General features: G+C 41.1%; 7 non-coding genes across 7 annotated transcripts; all 7 read right to left on the bottom strand.

The window, feature by feature from the left end:
- Positions 1–24: 24 nt before the first annotated feature.
- Positions 25–97, bottom strand: trnar-ccu (transfer RNA arginine (anticodon CCU)). Its single transcript has one exon. It is a non-coding gene; the product is annotated as a tRNA-Arg (tRNA).
- A 2,032-nt stretch (positions 98–2,129) lies between these two features.
- On the bottom strand, positions 2,130–2,202 carry trnar-ccu (transfer RNA arginine (anticodon CCU)). The gene has a single exon. It is a non-coding gene; the product is annotated as a tRNA-Arg (tRNA).
- Positions 2,203–3,180: 978 nt separating this feature from the next.
- trnar-ccu (transfer RNA arginine (anticodon CCU)) lies at positions 3,181–3,253 on the bottom strand. Its single transcript has one exon. It is a non-coding gene; the product is annotated as a tRNA-Arg (tRNA).
- Positions 3,254–7,384: 4,131 nt separating this feature from the next.
- On the bottom strand, positions 7,385–7,457 carry trnar-ccu (transfer RNA arginine (anticodon CCU)). The gene has a single exon. It is a non-coding gene; the product is annotated as a tRNA-Arg (tRNA).
- Positions 7,458–13,395: 5,938 nt separating this feature from the next.
- Positions 13,396–13,468, bottom strand: trnar-ccu (transfer RNA arginine (anticodon CCU)). Its single transcript has one exon. It is a non-coding gene; the product is annotated as a tRNA-Arg (tRNA).
- A 2,029-nt stretch (positions 13,469–15,497) lies between these two features.
- trnar-ccu (transfer RNA arginine (anticodon CCU)) lies at positions 15,498–15,570 on the bottom strand. Its single transcript has one exon. It is a non-coding gene; the product is annotated as a tRNA-Arg (tRNA).
- Positions 15,571–16,548: 978 nt separating this feature from the next.
- On the bottom strand, positions 16,549–16,621 carry trnar-ccu (transfer RNA arginine (anticodon CCU)). The gene has a single exon. It is a non-coding gene; the product is annotated as a tRNA-Arg (tRNA).
- Between the last annotated feature and the right edge of the window lie 3,019 nt (positions 16,622–19,640).

Here is a 19,640-nt window from a genome sequence, read left to right as displayed (position 1 = left end):
CGCTGCGCCACTCTGCTTTCCCAGCACCTCAGATGGGACTCGAACCCACAATCCCTGGCTTAGGAGGCCAGTGCCTTATCCATTAGGCCACTGGGGCTCTTGCTAAAGCTTGCGGATGTCCAGTACCCACGATGAACGCAACCTATACTTCTGGAATATATCAGAGGGCTCTGTTCTCAGTACAGTCTGTTCTAGTCAGACACCTGAGAGACAGAAAAATGAAAAGTCAGTACAATGCTTCAACTCAATTTTGTTTCTGTACTGCTTTGTGCAAACACCACCATAGCTGAAGGGAATTAGCAGATCTTTTGTCATTTCAATCATTATGAATTTCAGTTTCCCTTTCACCCACTGAGCAGGGGACTTAGCAGATCTTTTGTATTTTCAATCTTTCTGGATTTCAGTTTCCCTTTCACCCAATCTTTGATATCCAGTGACGTTTGAAAAATCCACACGTTGTTCCGCGTCCATTCTTTTGGCCAAATATGTAGAAGTCTGGAGGTCCTGGAGAAGATTCAGCAAGAGATCTTTGATAAGATAGGCCAGTGTAACACATCTCTCGACATTACCCCTTGTCATCACGCCATCTGTTGTCAGCAAATCAACCTCATGGCTCAAGGGAATTAGCAGATCTTTTGTACAAGCATATGAACATATCAACTTGGCAAACATGCTTTTAAGTTTTGAAATTTCCAGGTCTACTTCTAAACATCTTGTCGAGCACCATTTTCATTCACTTTCTTGAAAGGCACTTACATTTTTTACAACACAAGCTTGAATTTGTAGGTTATTTTGAGTGTCTATTGGGATTTGCTAGAGTGAAGCATGAAGTGCCTTGAAGAGTTTCATTAAATTAAAACATTGAAAGAAATGCTATAGAGTGAATTCACCCTGTCTTTAGAGGCTTTCTATCAATTTTTGACTCACACCCCTCTGACATTGAAAGGTGTGCTATTTTTGGACTAAAGGAATGCTTTTTTAGGACTAAAGGTGACTTAGCAGAGGATGGTTTCGATCCATCGACCTCTGGGTTATGGGCCCAGCACGCTTACGCTGCGCCACTCTGCTTTCCCAGCACCCCAGATGGGACTCGAACCCACAATCCCTGGCTTAGGAGGCAAGTGCCTTATCCATTAGGCCACTGGGGCTCTTGCTAAAGCTTGCGGATGTCCAGTACCCACGATGAACGCAACCTATACTTCTGGAATATATCAGAGGGCTCTGTTCTCAGTACAGTCTGTTCTAGTCAGACACCTGAGAGACAGAAAAATGAAAAGTCAGTACAATGCTTCAACTCAATTTTGTTTCTGTACTGCTTTGTGCAAACACGACCATAGCTGAAGGGAATTAGCAGATCTTTTGTCATTTCAATCATTATGAATTTCAGTTTCCCTTTCACCCACTGAGCAGGGGACTTAGCAGATCTTTTGTATTTTCAATCTTTCTGGATTTCAGTTTCCCTTTCACCCAATCTTTGATATCCAGTGACATTTGAAAAATCCACACGTTGTTCCGCGTCCATTCTTTTGGCCAAATATGTAGGAGAAGTCTGGAGGTCCTGGGGAAGATTTAGCAAGAGATCTTTGATAAGATAGGCCAGTGTAACACATCTCTCGACATTACCCCTTGTCATCACGCCATCTGTTGTCAGCAAATCAACCTCATGGCTCAAGGGAATTAGCAGATCTTTTGTACAAGCATATGAACATATCAACTTGGCAAACATGCTTTTAAGTTTTGAAATTTCCAGGTCTACTTCTAAACATCTTGTCGAGCACCATTTTCATTCACTTTCTTGAAAGGGACTTACATTTTTTACAACACAAGCTTGAATTTGTAGGTTATTTTGAGTGTCTATTGGGATTTGCTAGAGTGAAGCATGAAGTTCCTTGAAGAGTTTCATTAAATTAAAACATTGAAAGAAATGCTATAGAGTGAATTCACCCTGTCTTTAGAGGCTTTCTATCAATTTTTGACTCACACCCCTCTGACATTGAAAGGTGTGCTATTTTTGGACTAAAGGAATGCTTTTTTAGGACTAAAGCTGACTTAGCAGAGGATGGCTTCGATCCATCGACCTCTGGGTTATGGGCACAGCACGCTTCCGCTGCGCCACTCTGCTTTCCCAGCACCTCAGATGGGACTCGAACCCACAATCCCTGGCTTAGGAGGCCAGTGCCTTATCCATTAGGCCACTGGGGCTCTTGCTAAAGCTTGCGGATGTCCAGTACCCACGATGAACGCAACCTATACTTCTGGAATATATCAGAGGGCTCTGTTCTCAGTACAGTCTGTTCTAGTCAGACACCTGAGAGACAGAAAAATGAAAAGTCAGTACAATGCTTCAACTCAATTTTGTTTCTGTACTGCTTTGTGCAAACACGACCATAGCTGAAGGGAATTAGCAGATCTTTTGTCATTTCAATCATTATGAATTTCAGTTTCCCTTTCACCCACTGAGCAGGGGACTTAGCAGATCTTTTGTATTTTCAATCTTTCTGGATTTCAGTTTCCCTTTCACCCAATCTTTGATATCCAGTGACATTTGAAAAATCCACACGTTGTTCCGCGTCCATTCTTTTGGCCAAATATGTAGAAGTCTGGAGGTCCTGGAGAAGATTCAGCAAGAGATCTTTGATAAGATAGGCCAGTGTAACACATCTCTCGACATTACCCCTTGTCATCACGCCATCGGTTGTCAGCAAATCAACCTCATGGCTCAAGGGAATTAGCAGATCTTTTGTACAAGCATATGAACATATCAACTTGGCAAACATGCTTTTAAGTTTTGAAATTTCCAGGTCTACTTCTAAACATCTTGTCGAGCACCATTTTCATTCACTTTCTTGAAAGGCACTTACATTTTTTACAACACAAGCTTAAATTTGTAGGTTATTTTGAGTGTCTATTGGGATTTGCTAGAGTGAAGCATGAAGTGCCTTGAAGAGTTTCATTAAATTAAAACATTGAAAGAAATGCTATAGAGTGAATTCACCCTGTCTTTAGAGGCTTTCTATCAATTTTTGACTCACACCCCTCTGACATTGAAAGGTGTGCTATTTTTGGACTAAAGGAATGCTTTTTTAGGACTAAAGGTGACTTAGCAGAGGATGGTTTCGATCCATCGACCTCTGGGTTATGGGCCCAGCACGCTTCCGCTGCGCCACTCTGCTTTCCCAGCACCCCAGATGGGACTCGAACCCACAATCCCTGGCTTAGGAGGCCAGTGCCTTATCCATTAGGCCACTGGGGCCCTTGCTAAAGCTTGCGGATGTCCAGTACCCACGATGAACGCAACCTATACTTCTGGAATATATCAGAGGGCTCTGTTCTCAGTACAGTCTGTTCTAGTCAGACACCTGAGAGACAGAAAAATGAAAAGTCAGTACAATGCTTCAACTCAATTTTGTTTCTGTACTGCTTTGTGCAAACACGACCATAGCTGAAGGGAATTAGCAGATCTTTTGTCATTTCAATCATTATGAATTTCAGTTTCCCTTTCACCCACTGAGCAGGGGACTTAGCAGATCTTTTGTATTTTCAATCTTTCTGGATTTCAGTTTCCCTTTCACCCAATCTTTGATATCCAGTGACATTTGAAAAATCCACACGTTGTTCCGCGTCCATTCTTTTGGCCAAATATGTAGAAGTCTGGAGGTCCTGGAGAAGATTCAGCAAGAGATCTTTGATAAGATAGGCCAGTGTAACACATCTCTCGACATTACCCCTTGTCATCACGCCATCTGTTGTCAGCAAATCAACCTCATGGCTCAAGGGAATTAGCAGATCTTTTGTACAAGCATATGAACATATCAACTTGGCAAACATGCTTTTAAGTTTTGAAATTTCCAGGTCTACTTCTAAACATCTTGTCGAGCACCATTTTCATTCACTTTCTTGAAAGGGACTTAAATTTTTTACAACACAAGCTTGAATTTGTAGGTTATTTTGAGTGTCTATTGGGATTTGCTAGAGTGAAGCATGAAGTGCCTTGAAGAGTTTCATTAAATTAAAACATTGAAAGAAATGCTATAGAGTGAATTCACCCTGTCTTTAGAGGCTTTCTATCAATTTTTGACTCACACCCCTCTGACATTGAAAGGTGTGCTATTTTTGGACTAAAGGAATGCTTTTTTAGGACTAAAGCTGACTTAGCAGAGGATGGTTTCGATCCATCGACCTCTGGGTTATGGGCCCAGCACGCTTCCGCTGCGCCACTCTGCTTTCCCAGCACCCCAGATGGGACTCGAACCCACAATCCCTGGCTTAGGAGGCCAGTGCCTTATACATTAGGCCACTGGGGCTCTTGCTAAAGCTTGCGGATGTCCAGTACCCACGATGAACGCAACCTATACTTCTGGAATATATCAGAGGGCTCTGTTCTCAGTACAGTCTGTTCTAGTCAGACACCTGAGAGACAGAAAAATGAAAAGTCAGTACAATGCTTCAACTCAATTTTGTTTCTGTACTGCTTTGTGCAAACACGACCATAGCTGAAGGGAATTAGCAGATCTTTTGTCATTTCAATCATTATGAATTTCAGTTTCCCTTTCACCTACTGAGCAGGGGACTTAGCAGATCTTTTGTATTTTCAATCTTTCTGGATTTCAGTTTCCCTTTCACCCAATCTTTGACATCCAGTGACATTTGAAAAATCCACACGTTGTTCCGCATCACCTCTTTTGGCCAAATATGTAGAAGTCTGGAGGTCCTGGAGAAGATTCAGCAAGAGATCTTTGATAAGATAGGCCAATGTAACACATCTCTCGACATTACCCCTTGTCATCACGCCATCTGTTGTCAGCAAATCAACCTCATGGCTCAAGGGAATTGGCAGATCTTTTGTACAAGCATATGAACATATCAGCTTGGCAAACATGCTTTTAAGTTTTGAAATTTCCAGGTCTACTTCTAAACATCTTGTCGAGCACCATTTTCATTCACTTTCTTGAAAGGGACTTAAATTTTTTACAACACAAGCTTGAATTTGTAGGTTATTTTGAGTGTCTATTGGGATTTGCTAGAGTGAAGCATGAAGTGCCTTGAAGAGTTTCATTAAATTAAAACATTGAAAGAAATGCTATAGAGTGAATTCACCCTGTCTTTAGAGGCTTTCTATCAATTTTTGACTCACACCCCTCTGACATTGAAAGGTGTGCTATTTTTGGACTAAAGGAATGCTTTTTTAGGACTAAAGCTGACTTAGCAGAGGATGGTTTCGATCCATCGACCTCTGGGTTATGGGCCCAGCACGCTTCCGCTGCGCCACTCTGCTTTCCCAGCACCCCAGATGGGACTCGAACCCACAATCCCTGGCTTAGGAGGCCAGTGCCTTATACATTAGGCCACTGGGGCTCTTGCTAAAGCTTGCGGATGTCCAGTACCCACGATGAACGCAACCTATACTTCTGGAATATATCAGAGGGCTCTGTTCTCAGTACAGTCTGTTCTAGTCAGACACCTGAGAGACAGAAAAATGAAAAGTCAGTACAATGCTTCAACTCAATTTTGTTTCTGTACTGCTTTGTGCAAACACGACCATAGCTGAAGGGAATTAGCAGATCTTTTGTCATTTCAATCATTATGAATTTCAGTTTCCCTTTCACCTACTGAGCAGGGGACTTAGCAGATCTTTTGTATTTTCAATCTTTCTGGATTTCAGTTTCCCTTTCACCCAATCTTTGACATCCAGTGACATTTGAAAAATCCACACGTTGTTCCGCATCACCTCTTTTGGCCAAATATGTAGAAGTCTGGAGGTCCTGGAGAAGATTCAGCAAGAGATCTTTGATAAGATAGGCCAATGTAACACATCTCTCGACATTACCCCTTGTCATCACGCCATCTGTTGTCAGCAAATCAACCTCATGGCTCAAGGGAATTGGCAGATCTTTTGTACAAGCATATGAACATATCAGCTTGGCAAACATGCTTTTAAGTTTTGAAATTTCCAGGTCTACTTCTAAACATCTTGTCGAGCACCATTTTCATTCACTTTCTTGAAAGGGACTTAAATTTTTTACAACACAAGCTTGAATTTGTAGGTTATTTTGAGTGTCTATTGGGATTTGCTAGAGTGAAGCATGAAGTGCCTTGAAGAGTTTCATTAAATTAAAACATTGAAAGAAATGCTATAGAGTGAATTCACCCTGTCTTTAGAGGCTTTCTATCAATTTTTGACTCACACCCCTCTGACATTGAAAGGTGTGCTATTTTTGGACTAAAGGAATGCTTTTTTAGGACTAAAGCTGACTTAGCAGAGGATGGTTTCGATCCATCGACCTCTGGGTTATGGGCCCAGCACGCTTCCGCTGCGCCACTCTGCTTTCCCAGCACCCCAGATGGGACTCGAACCCACAATCCCTGGCTTAGGAGGCCAGTGCCTTATACATTAGGCCACTGGGGCTCTTGCTAAAGCTTGCGGATGTCCAGTACCCACGATGAACGCAACCTATACTTCTGGAATATATCAGAGGGCTCTGTTCTCAGTACAGTCTGTTCTAGTCAGACACCTGAGAGACAGAAAAATGAAAAGTCAGTACAATGCTTCAACTCAATTTTGTTTCTGTACTGCTTTGTGCAAACACGACCATAGCTGAAGGGAATTAGCAGATCTTTTGTCATTTCAATCATTATGAATTTCAGTTTCCCTTTCACCTACTGAGCAGGGGACTTAGCAGATCTTTTGTATTTTCAATCTTTCTGGATTTCAGTTTCCCTTTCACCCAATCTTTGACATCCAGTGACATTTGAAAAATCCACACGTTGTTCCGCATCACCTCTTTTGGCCAAATATGTAGAAGTCTGGAGGTCCTGGAGAAGATTCAGCAAGAGATCTTTGATAAGATAGGCCAATGTAACACATCTCTCGACATTACCCCTTGTCATCACGCCATCTGTTGTCAGCAAATCAACCTCATGGCTCAAGGGAATTGGCAGATCTTTTGTACAAGCATATGAACATATCAGCTTGGCAAACATGCTTTTAAGTTTTGAAATTTCCAGGTCTACTTCTAAACATCTTGTCGAGCACCATTTTCATTCACTTTCTTGAAAGGGACTTAAATTTTTTACAACACAAGCTTGAATTTGTAGGTTATTTTGAGTGTCTATTGGGATTTGCTAGAGTGAAGCATGAAGTGCCTTGAAGAGTTTCATTAAATTAAAACATTGAAAGAAATGCTATAGAGTGAATTCACCCTGTCTTTAGAGGCTTTCTATCAATTTTTGACTCACACCCCTCTGACATTGAAAGGTGTGCTATTTTTGGACTAAAGGAATGCTTTTTTAGGACTAAAGCTGACTTAGCAGAGGATGGTTTCGATCCATCGACCTCTGGGTTATGGGCCCAGCACGCTTCCGCTGCGCCACTCTGCTTTCCCAGCACCCCAGATGGGACTCGAACCCACAATCCCTGGCTTAGGAGGCCAGTGCCTTATCCATTAGGCCACTGGGGCTCTTGCTAAAGCTTGCGGATGTCCAGTACCCACGATGAACGCAACCTATACTTCTGGAATATATCAGAGGGCTCTGTTCTCAGTACAGTCTGTTTTAATCAGACACCTGAGAGACAGAAAAATGAAAAGTCAGTACAATGCTTCAACTCAATTTTGTTTCTGTACTGCTTTGTGCAAACACGACCATAGCTGAAGGGAATTAGCAGATCTTTTGTCATTTCAATCATTATGAATTTCAGTTTCCCTTTCACCCACTGAGCAGGGGACTTAGCAGATCTTTTGTATTTTCAATCTTTCTGGATTTCAGTTTCCCTTTCACCCAATCTTTGACATCCAGTGACATTTGAAAAATCCACACGTTGTTCCGCGTCACCTCTTTTGGCCAAATATGTAGAAGTCTGGAGGTCCTGGAGAAGATTCAGCAAGAGATCTTTGATAAGATAGGCCAATGTAACACATCTCTCGACATTACCCCTTGTCATCACGCCATCTGTTGTCAGCAAATCAACATCATGGCTCAAGGGAATTGGCAGATCTTTTGTACAAGCATATGAACATATCAGCTTGGCAAACATGCTTTTAAGTTTTGAAATTTCCAGGTCTACTTCTAAACATCTTGTCGAGCACCATTTTCATTCACTTTCTTGAAAGGGACTTAAATTTTTTACAACACAAGCTTGAATTTGTAGGTTATTTTGAGTGTCTATTGGGATTTGCTAGAGTGAAGCATGAAGTGCCTTGAAGAGTTTCATTAAATTAAAACATTGAAAGAAATGCTATAGAGTGAACTAGATAGGCAAAGTTTGTGAACAAACTTTATGTTGGCTTGCAAAGCAGCTGAAACGTTGTTTTGAATGTTGTTGACCTCCTAATGTTAAAGGTTGTTTTAATGTTGATATCCTGCTAAATGATGTTGAAGGCTGTTTAAATGTTGACAACCTGCTAAATGATGTTAAAGGTTGTTTCAATGTTATCACTGTTAAATGATATTCAGTGTAGTGCTAGGGATCAGCTTTTGGGTAATTTCACCAAGTCTGATCACCAAGTCTTGAAAATTAAGAGATTGATGAAATCAGTGCATTCCTATAGGAGGATGGAGGGATGAATGAAATGATAGAAGGGGAGGACAAATGACATCAATATGATATTCAGTGCAGTTCTAGGCATCAGCTCCTGAGTCATTTTATCAAGTTTGATCACTATATCTTGAAAATTAAGGAATTGATTAAATCATTGCATTTCTATGAGATGGAGGGATAAATGAAATGATAGAAGGGGAGGATCGACAAATGCCATCAATATGATATTCAGGGCAGTGCAAGGCATCAGCTCCTGATTCATTTCACCAGGTTCAATCACGATATCTTGAAAATTAAGGGAGTTATGAAATCAATGGGTCCATATGGGAGGATGGAGGGATGAATGAAATGATAGAATGGGAGGATAGACAAATGGCATCAATATGATATTCAGTATAGTGTTAGGGATCAGCTCCTGAGTCAATTTACAAAGTTTGATCACTATATCTTGAAAATTAAGGGATTGATTAAATCAATGCATTTCTATGAGATGGGGGGATGAATGAAATGATAGAACGGGAGGATAGACAAATGGCATCAATATGATATTCAGTGCAGTGCAAGGCATCAGCTCCTGAGTCATTTTACAAAGTTTGATCACTATATCTTGAAAATTAAGGGAGTTATGAAATCAATGCATTACTATAGGAAGATGGAGGGATAAATGAAATGATAGAAGGGGAGCATAGATAAATGACATCAATATGATATTCAGTGTAGTGTTAGGGATCAGCTTCTGAGTCATTTTACCAAGTTTGATAACTATATCTTGAAAATTAAGGGATTGATTAAGTCAATGCATTCTTATGGGAGGATGGAAGGATGAATGAAATGATAGAAGGGGAGGATAGACAAATGGCATCAATATGATATTCAGTGCAGTGCTAGGGATCAGCTATTGAGTCAGTTCACCAAGTCTGATCATTAAGTCTTGAAAATTAACGGAGTTATGAAATCAATGGGTCCATATGGGAGGATGGAGGGAGGAATGAAATGATAGAACGGGAGGATAGACAAATGGCATCAATATGTTATTCAGTGTAGTGTTAGGGATCAGCTCCTAAGTCATTTTACCAAGTTTGATCAATATATCTTGCAAATTAAGGGATTGATGAAATCAATGCATTCCTATGGGAAGATGGAGGGATGAATGAAATGATTGAAGGGGAGGATAGACAAATGGCATCAATATGATACTCAGTGCAGTGCTAGGCATCAGCTCCTGAGTCATTTTACCAAGTTTGATTACTATATCTTGAAAATTAAGAGATTGATGAAATCAATGCATTCCTATGGGAGGATGGAGGGATGAATGAAATGATAGAAGGGGAGGATAGACAAATGGCATCAATATGATAATCAGTGTAGCACTAGGCATTAGCTCCTGATTCATTTCACCAGGTTCGATCACGATATCTTGAAAATTAAGGGAGTTATGAAATCAATGGGTCCATATGGGAGGATGGAGGGATGAATGAAATGATAGAATGGGAGGATAGACAAATGGCATCAATATGATATTCAGTATAGTGTTAGGGATCAGCTCCTGAGTCAATTTACAAAGTTTGATCACTATATCTTGAAAATTAAGGGATTGATTAAATCAATGCATTTCTATGAGATGGGGGGATGAATGAAATGATAGAACGGGAGGATAGACAAATGGCATCAATATGATATTCAGTGCAGTGCAAGGCATCAGCTCCTGAGTCATTTTACAAAGTTTGATCACTATATCTTGAAAATTAAGGGAGTTATGAAATCAATGCATTACTATAGGAAGATGGAGGGATAAATGAAATGATAGAAGGGGAGCATAGATAAATGACATCAATATGATATTCAGTGTAGTGTTAGGGATCAGCTTCTGAGTCATTTTACCAAGTTTGATAACTATATCTTGAAAATTAAGGGATTGATTAAGTCAATGCATTCTTATGGGAGGATGGAAGGATGAATGAAATGATAGAAGGGGAGGATAGACAAATGGCATCAATATGATATTCAGTGCAGTGCTAGGGATCAGCTATTGAGTCAGTTCACCAAGTCTGATCATTAAGTCTTGAAAATTAACGGAGTTATGAAATCAATGGGTCCATATGGGAGGATGGAGGGAGGAATGAAATGATAGAACGGGAGGATAGACAAATGGCATCAATATGTTATTCAGTGTAGTGTTAGGGATCAGCTCCTAAGTCATTTTACCAAGTTTGATCAATATATCTTGCAAATTAAGGGATTGATGAAATCAATGCATTCCTATGGGAAGATGGAGGGATGAATGAAATGATTGAAGGGGAGGATAGACAAATGGCATCAATATGATACTCAGTGCAGTGCTAGGCATCAGCTCCTGAGTCATTTTACCAAGTTTGATTACTATATCTTGAAAATTAAGAGATTGATGAAATCAATGCATTCCTATGGGAGGATGGAGGGATGAATGAAATGATAGAAGGGGAGGATAGACAAATGGCATCAATATGATAATCAGTGTAGCACTAGGCATTAGCTACTAAATTGACTGGTGTGGTTGATGCTGATGTATTTGGCTAAAGGGGTAGTTGCAGTTGAGGGGTAGTTTAGCTGTTAGGGCAATTACTATTGAGGGGTAATTGGCTGTGGGGTAGTTGACATTGAGGGGTTATTGACCTGTTGGGGTTATTGTTGTTGATAGCTTTAAAGATTTCTGTGTAGTTCCTGTTAAAAGCTTGTTTAGATGTTGTATTTGTTGTTGAGGGGCAATTACCTGTGATGGGGCAATTACTGTTGAGGGGCTATTGCCATTGGGGTAGTTAATGCAGATGTATTTGTTATTGTTGAAGACTAATAGTTTAATGGTGTTGTTGTGGTTAATAGGTAATATAGCTGTTTGGGGCAATTACTGCTGAGGGGTAATTGGCTGTGGGGTAGTTGATATTGAGGGGTTATTGACCTGTTGGGGTTATTGTTGTTGATGGGTATTAAGATTACTGTGTAGTTCCTGTTAAAAGCTTGTTTAGATGTGGAATGTTTTGTTGAGGGGGTATTTACCTGTGGTGGGGCAATTACTGTTGAGGGGCAATTAGTTGTGGGGTAGTAAAATTGCCATTGGGGTAGTTAATGCAGATGTATTTGATATTGTTGAAGGCTATTAGTTTAATAGGGTTGTTAATGTTAAGAGGTGATTTAGCTGTTTGGGGCAATTACTGCTGAGGGGTAATTGGCTGTGGGGTAGTTGATATTGAGGGGTTATTGACCTGTTGGGGTTATTGTTGTTGATGGCTATTAAGATTATTGTGTAGTTCCTGGTAAAAGCTTGTTTAGATGTGATTTTTTTTGTTGAGGGGGTACTTACCTGTGGTGGGGCAATTACTGTTGAGGGGTAATTGGTTGTGGGTTAGTTAAAATTGGGTTGTTGTTCAGTTATACAGTTAATACTGCTGCAGGGACTGAGGGAGAGAAGAGGTTCCGTGCGTGTGTGCTCCATCTGCTCTATCTGCCCCTCTGATCCATCTGCCCTTCTGCCCCATCTGCTTTATCTGCCCCATCTGCTCCATCTGCCCCGCTGCTCTACCTGCCCTGCTGCTCTACCTGCCCCATCTGCCCCTCTGCTCCATCTTCCCCATCTGTTCCTCTGCTCCATCTGTGTGTGTGTGTGTGTGATGTATATGTGTGTGTCTGTGTGGAGTGGGTATGAGAGAGATGCATGTGTGCGTGCGTGTGTGGGGGGAGGGGAAGACACATTCAACATAACTGACACCACTCTGAGTGGAGGAGCCTTGTTTAATGTGATTTGCACCCTCCAAACAAACGGTCGTAGTTCGGGCTCTGTTTAACTTATCGCCGAAGATATTGTTTGAGAGAGGACCCCTGGCTGATCATTTTGGTGTAATTTGTGTGTTGTTTGACCCAATATTGTCTGATTTATGACAAGTTAAACACAGAGGCAAATTGTGAAAAATCCCTTAACTGAAACACGGTCTCTTCCACTCTAGAAGCCTCGTTTAATGTGATTTGCACCCTCCGAACAAACGGTCGTACTTCGGGCTCTATTTAACGTATCGCTTAACCGAAGATATTGTATGAGAGAGGACCCCTGGCTGATCATTTTGGTGTAATTTATGTGTTGTTTGACCCAATATTGTCTGATTTATGACAAGTTAAACACAGAGGCAAATTGTGAAAAAGACAGTTCTGATTTTGAGAAATTAACATGGGAGTTAATGGGGCAGTTTTCTGTGTCTAGTGCCAAACAAATGCTCATAACTCTAAAAGTAATTGATAAAATGATTAGATATTTTGGCGTGCCAGAAAGGACAAATTTCTCTCTCATTTAAAATTTAAATGGAGCTTCTAGATGAAAGTGGAAGGAATTTACAGCTGTTTATCCAGGAGATTTTTCATGACAGCACACTAACTGGGGACATTTCTGAACATTCCGCCATTCATTCTCTATGGGAAAAAGTCAACTTTGAGGACTTGTCCTGAGGACACCGTATGTCCGACATGTCCCAAAAGCACAAGCACACTTCTTCCATATGAGATCTGTGAACCTGCCAATTTTCAAGGTTCTAGCTCAAAAACTGCGACCTGTGAAAGTTACCGAAAACTCGAATAGAATAATAATAAGAAGAAGAATAAGAAGAATAGAGAGAACAGTATGTTGGCTGCTTCGCAAGCCAACATAATCACCCTGTCTTTAGAGGCTTTCTATCAATTTTTGACTCACACCCCTCTGACATTGAAAGGTGTGCTATTTTTGGACTAAAGGAATGCTTTTTTAGGACTAAAGCTGACTTAGCAGAGGATGGTTTCGATCCATCGACCTCTGGGTTATGGGCCCAGCACGCTTCCGCTGCGCCACTCTGCTTTCCCAGCACCCCAGATGGGACTCGAACCCACAATCCCTGGCTTAGGAGGCCAGTGCCTTATCCATTAGGCCACTGGGGCTCTTGCTAAAGTTTGCGGATGTCCAGTACCCACGATGAACGCAACCTATACTTCTGGAATATATCAGAGGGCTCTGTTCTCAGTACAGTCTGTTCTAGTCAGACACCTGAGAGACAGAAAAATGAAAAGTCAGTACAATGCTTCAACTCAATTTTGTTTCTGTACTGCTTTGTGCAAACACGACCATAGCTGAAGGGAATTAGCAGATCTTTTGTCATTTCAATCATTATAAATTTCAGTTTCCCTTTCACCCACTGAGCAGGGGACTTAGCAGATCTTTTGTATTTTCAATCTTTCTGGATTTCAGTTTCCCTTTCACCCAATCTTTGATATCCAGTGACATTTGAAAAATCCACACGTTGTTCCGCGTCCATTCTTTTGGCCAAATATGTAGAAGTCTGGAGGTCCTGGAGAAGATTCAGCAAGAGATCTTTGATAAGATAGGCCAGTGTAACACATCTCTCGACATTACCCCTTGTCATCACGCCATCTGTTGTCAGCAAATCAACCTCATGGCTCAAGGGAATTAGCAGATCTTTTGTACAAGCATATGAACATATCAACTTGGCAAACATGCTTTTAAGTTTTGAAATTTCCAGGTCTACTTCTAAACATCTTGTCGAGCACCATTTTCATTCACTTTCTTGAAAGGGACTTAAATTTTTTACAACACAAGCTTGAATTTGTAGGTTATTTTGAGTGTCTATTGGGATTTGCTAGAGTGAAGCATGAAGTGCCTTGAAGAGTTTCATTAAATTAAAACATTGAAAGAAATGCTATAGAGTGAATTCACCCTGTCTTTAGAGGCTTTCTATCAATTTTTGACTCACACCCCTCTGACATTGAAAGGTGTGCTATTTTTGGACTAAAGGAATGCTTTTTTAGGACTAAAGCTGACTTAGCAGAGGATGGTTTCGATCCATCGACCTCTGGGTTATGGGCCCAGCACGCTTCCGCTGCGCCACTCTGCTTTCCCAGCACCCCAGATGGGACTCGAACCCACAATCCCTGGCTTAGGAGGCCAGTGCCTTATACATTAGGCCACTGGGGCTCTTGCTAAAGCTTGCGGATGTCCAGTACCCACGATGAACGCAACCTATACTTCTGGAATATATCAGAGGGCTCTGTTCTCAGTACAGTCTGTTCTAGTCAGACACCTGAGAGACAGAAAAATGAAAAGTCAGTACAATGCTTCAACTCAATTTTGTTTCTGTACTGCTTTGTGCAAACACGACCATAGCTGAAGGGAATTAGCAGATCTTTTGTCATTTCAATCATTATGAATTTCAGTTTCCCTTTCACCTACTGAGCAGGGGACTTAGCAGATCTTTTGTATTTTCAATCTTTCTGGATTTCAGTTTCCCTTTCACCCAATCTTTGACATCCAGTGACATTTGAAAAATCCACACGTTGTTCCGCATCACCTCTTTTGGCCAAATATGTAGAAGTCTGGAGGTCCTGGAGAAGATTCAGCAAGAGATCTTTGATAAGATAGGCCAATGTAACACATCTCTCGACATTACCCCTTGTCATCACGCCATCTGTTGTCAGCAAATCAACCTCATGGCTCAAGGGAATTGGCAGATCTTTTGTACAAGCATATGAACATATCAGCTTGGCAAACATGCTTTTAAGTTTTGAAATTTCCAGGTCTACTTCTAAACATCTTGTCGAGCACCATTTTCATTCACTTTCTTGAAAGGGACTTAAATTTTTTACAACACAAGCTTGAATTTGTAGGTTATTTTGAGTGTCTATTGGGATTTGCTAGAGTGAAGCATGAAGTGCCTTGAAGAGTTTCATTAAATTAAAACATTGAAAGAAATGCTATAGAGTGAATTCACCCTGTCTTTAGAGGCTTTCTATCAATTTTTGACTCACACCCCTCTGACATTGAAAGGTGTGCTATTTTTGGACTAAAGGAATGCTTTTTTAGGACTAAAGCTGACTTAGCAGAGGATGGTTTCGATCCATCGACCTCTGGGTTATGGGCCCAGCACGCTTCCGCTGCGCCACTCTGCTTTCCCAGCACCCCAGATGGGACTCGAACCCACAATCCCTGGCTTAGGAGGCCAGTGCCTTATCCATTAGGCCACTGGGGCCCTTGCTAAAGCTTGCGGATGTCCAGTACCCACGATGAACGCAACCTATACTTCTGGAATATATCAGAGGGCTCTGTTCTCAGTACAGTCTGTTCTAGTCAGACACCTGAGAGACAGAAAAATGAAAAGTCAGTACAATGCTTCAACTCAATTTTGTTTCTGTACTGCTTTGTGCAAACACGACCATAGCTGAAGGGAATTAGCAGATCTTTTGTCATTTCAATCATTATGAATTTCAGTTTCCCTTTCACCCACTGAGCAGGGGACTTAGCAGATCTTTTGTATTTTCAATCTTTCTGGATTTCAGTTTCCCTTTCACCCAATCTTTGATATCCAGTGACATTTGAAAAATCCACACGTTGTTCCGCGTCCATTCTTTTGGCCAAATATGTAGAAGTCTGGAGGTCCTGGAGAAGATTCAGCAAGAGATCTTTGATAAGATAGGCCAGTGTAACACATCTCTCGACATTACCCCTTGTCATCACGCCATCTGTTGTCAGCAAATCAACCTCATGGCTCAAGGGAATTAGCAGATCTTTTGTACAAGCATATGAACATATCAACTTGGCAAACATGCTTTTAAGTTTTGAAATTTCCAGGTCTACTTCTAAACATCTTGTCGAGCACCATTTTCATTCACTTTCTTGAAAGGCACTTACATTTTTTACAACACAAGCTTGAATTTGTAGGTTATTTTGAGTGTCTATTGGGATTTGCTAGAGTGAAGCATGAAGTGCCTTGAAGAGTTTCATTAAATTAAAACATTGAAAGAAATGCTATAGAGTGAATTCACCCTGTCTTTAGAGGCTTTCTATCAATTTTTGACTCACACCCCTCTGACATTGAAAGGTGTGCTATTTTTGGACTAAAGGAATGCTTTTTTAGGACTAAAGGTGACTTAGCAGAGGATGGTTTCGATCCATCGACCTCTGGGTTATGGGCCCAGCACGCTTCCGCTGCGCCACTCTGCTTTCCCAGCACCCCAGATGGGACTCGAACCCACAATCCCTGGCTTAGGAGGCCAGTGCCTTATCCATTAGGCCACTGGGGCTCTTGCTAAAGTTTGCGGATGTCCAGTACCCACGATGAACGCAACCTATACTTCTGGAATATATCAGAGGGCTCTGTTCTCAGTACAGTCTGTTCTAGTCAGACACCTGAGAGACAGAAAAATGAAAAGTCAGTACAATGCTTCAACTCAATTTTGTTTCTGTACTGCTTTGTGCAAACACGACCATAGCTGAAGGGAATTAGCAGATCTTTTGTCATTTCAATCATTATAAATTTCAGTTTCCCTTTCACCCACTGAGCAGGGGACTTAGCAGATCTTTTGTATTTTCAATCTTTCTGGATTTCAGTTTCCCTTTCACCCAATCTTTGATATCCAGTGACATTTGAAAAATCCACACGTTGTTCCGCGTCCATTCTTTTGGCCAAATATGTAGAAGTCTGGAGGTCCTGGAGAAGATTCAGCAAGAGATCTTTGATAAGATAGGCCAGTGTAACACATCTCTCGACATTACCCCTTGTCATCACGCCATCTGTTGTCAGCAAATCAACCTCATGGCTCAAGGGAATTAGCAGATCTTTTGTACAAGCATATGAACATATCAACTTGGCAAACATGCTTTTAAGTTTTGAAATTTCCAGGTCTACTTCTAAACATCTTGTCGAGCACCATTTTCATTCACTTTCTTGAAAGGGACTTAAATTTTTTACAACACAAGCTTGAATTTGTAGGTTATTTTGAGTGTCTATTGGGATTTGCTAGAGTGAAGCATGAAGTGCCTTGAAGAGTTTCATTAAATTAAAACATTGAAAGAAATGCTATAGAGTGAATTCACCCTGTCTTTAGAGGCTTTCTATCAATTTTTGACTCACACCCCTCTGACATTGAAAGGTGTGCTATTTTTGGACTAAAGGAATGCTTTTTAGGACTAAAGCTGACTTAGCAGAGGATGGTTTCGATCCATCGACCTCTGGGTTATGGGCCCAGCACGCTTCCGCTGCGCCACTCTGCTTTCCCAGCACCCCAGATGGGACTCGAACCCACAATCCCTGGCTTAGGAGGCCAGTGCCTTATACATTAGGCCACTGGGGCTCTTGCTAAAGCTTGCGGATGTCCAGTACCCACGATGAACGCAACCTATACTTCTGGAATATATCAGAGGGCTCTGTTCTCAGTACAGTCTGTTCTAGTCAGACACCTGAGAGACAGAAAAATGAAAAGTCAGTACAATGCTTCAACTCAATTTTGTTTCTGTACTGCTTTGTGCAAACACGACCATAGCTGAAGGGAATTAGAAGATCTTTTGTCATTTCAATCATTATGAATTTCAGTTTCCCTTTCACCTACTGAGCAGGGGACTTAGCAGATCTTTTGTATTTTCAATCTTTCTGGATTTCAGTTTCCCTTTCACCCAATCTTTGACATCCAGTGACATTTGAAAAATCCACACGTTGTTCCGCATCACCTCTTTTGGCCAAATATGTAGAAGTCTGGAGGTCCTGGAGAAGATTCAGCAAGAGATCTTTGATAAGATAGGCCAATGTAACACATCTCTCGACATTACCCCTTGTCATCACGCCATCTGTTGTCAGCAAATCAACCTCATGGCTCAAGGGAATTGGCAGATCTTTTGTACAAGCATATGAACATATCAGCTTGGCAAACATGCTTTTAAGTTTTGAAATTTCCAGGTCTACTTCTAAACATCTTGTCGAGCACCATTTTCATTCACTTTCTTGAAAGGGACTTAAATTTTTTACAACACAAGCTTGAATTTGTAGGTTATTTTGAGTGTCTATTGGGATTTGCTAGAGTGAAGCATGAAGTGCCTTGAAGAGTTTCATTAAATTAAAACATTGAAAGAAATGCTATAGAGTGAATTCACCCTGTCTTTAGAGGCTTTCTATCAATTTTTGACTCACACCCCTCTGACATTGAAAGGTGTGCTATTTTTGGACTAAAGGAATGCTTTTTTAGGACTAAAGCTGACTTAGCAGAGGATGGTTTCGATCCATCGACCTCTGGGTTATGGGCCCAGCACGCTTCCGCTGCGCCACTCTGCTTTCCCAGCACCCCAGATGGGACTCGAACCCACAATCCCTGGCTTAGGAGGCCAGTGCCTTATACATTAGGCCACTGGGGCTCTTGCTAAAGCTTGCGGATGTCCAGTACCCACGATGAACGCAACCTATACTTCTGGAATATATCAGAGGGCTCTGTTCTCAGTACAGTCTGTTCTAGTCAGACACCTGAGAGACAGAAAAATGAAAAGTCAGTACAATGCTTCAACTCAATTTTGTTTCTGTACTGCTTTGTGCAAACACGACCATAGCTGAAGGGAATTAGCAGATCTTTTGTCATTTCAATCATTATGAATTTCAGTTTCCCTTTCACCTACTGAGCAGGGGACTTAGCAGATCTTTTGTATTTTCAATCTTTCTGGATTTCAGTTTCCCTTTCACCCAATCTTTGACATCCAGTGACATTTGAAAAATCCACACGTTGTTCCGCATCACCTCTTTTGGCCAAATATGTAGAAGTCTGGAGGTCCTGGAGAAGATTCAGCAAGAGATCTTTGATAAGATAGGCCAATGTAACACATCTCTCGACATTACCCCTTGTCATCACGCCATCTGTTGTCAGCAAATCAACCTCATGGCTCAAGGGAATTGGCAGATCTTTTGTACAAGCATATGAACATATCAGCTTGGCAAACATGCTTTTAAGTTTTGAAATTTCCAGGTCTACTTCTAAACATCTTGTCGAGCACCATTTTCATTCACTTTCTTGAAAGGGACTTAAATTTTTTACAACACAAGCTTGAATTTGTAGGTTATTTTGAGTGTCTATTGGGATTTGCTAGAGTGAAGCATGAAGTGCCTTGAAGAGTTTCATTAAATTAAAACATTGAAAGAAATGCTATAGAGTGAATTCACCCTGTCTTTAGAGGCTTTCTATCAATTTTTGACTCACACCCCTCTGACATTGAAAGGTGTGCTATTTTTGGACTAAAGGAATGCTTTTTTAGGACTAAAGCTGACTTAGCAGAGGATGGTTTCGA

Source organism: Brachyhypopomus gauderio, chromosome 10 (assembly GCF_052324685.1).
Source record: "Brachyhypopomus gauderio isolate BG-103 chromosome 10, BGAUD_0.2, whole genome shotgun sequence".
In the NCBI taxonomy this organism is placed as follows: Eukaryota; Metazoa; Chordata; class Actinopteri; order Gymnotiformes; family Hypopomidae; genus Brachyhypopomus; species Brachyhypopomus gauderio.
The sequence above is the reverse complement of the archived record's forward strand: the minus strand, read 5'-3'. Positions and strand labels throughout refer to the sequence as shown.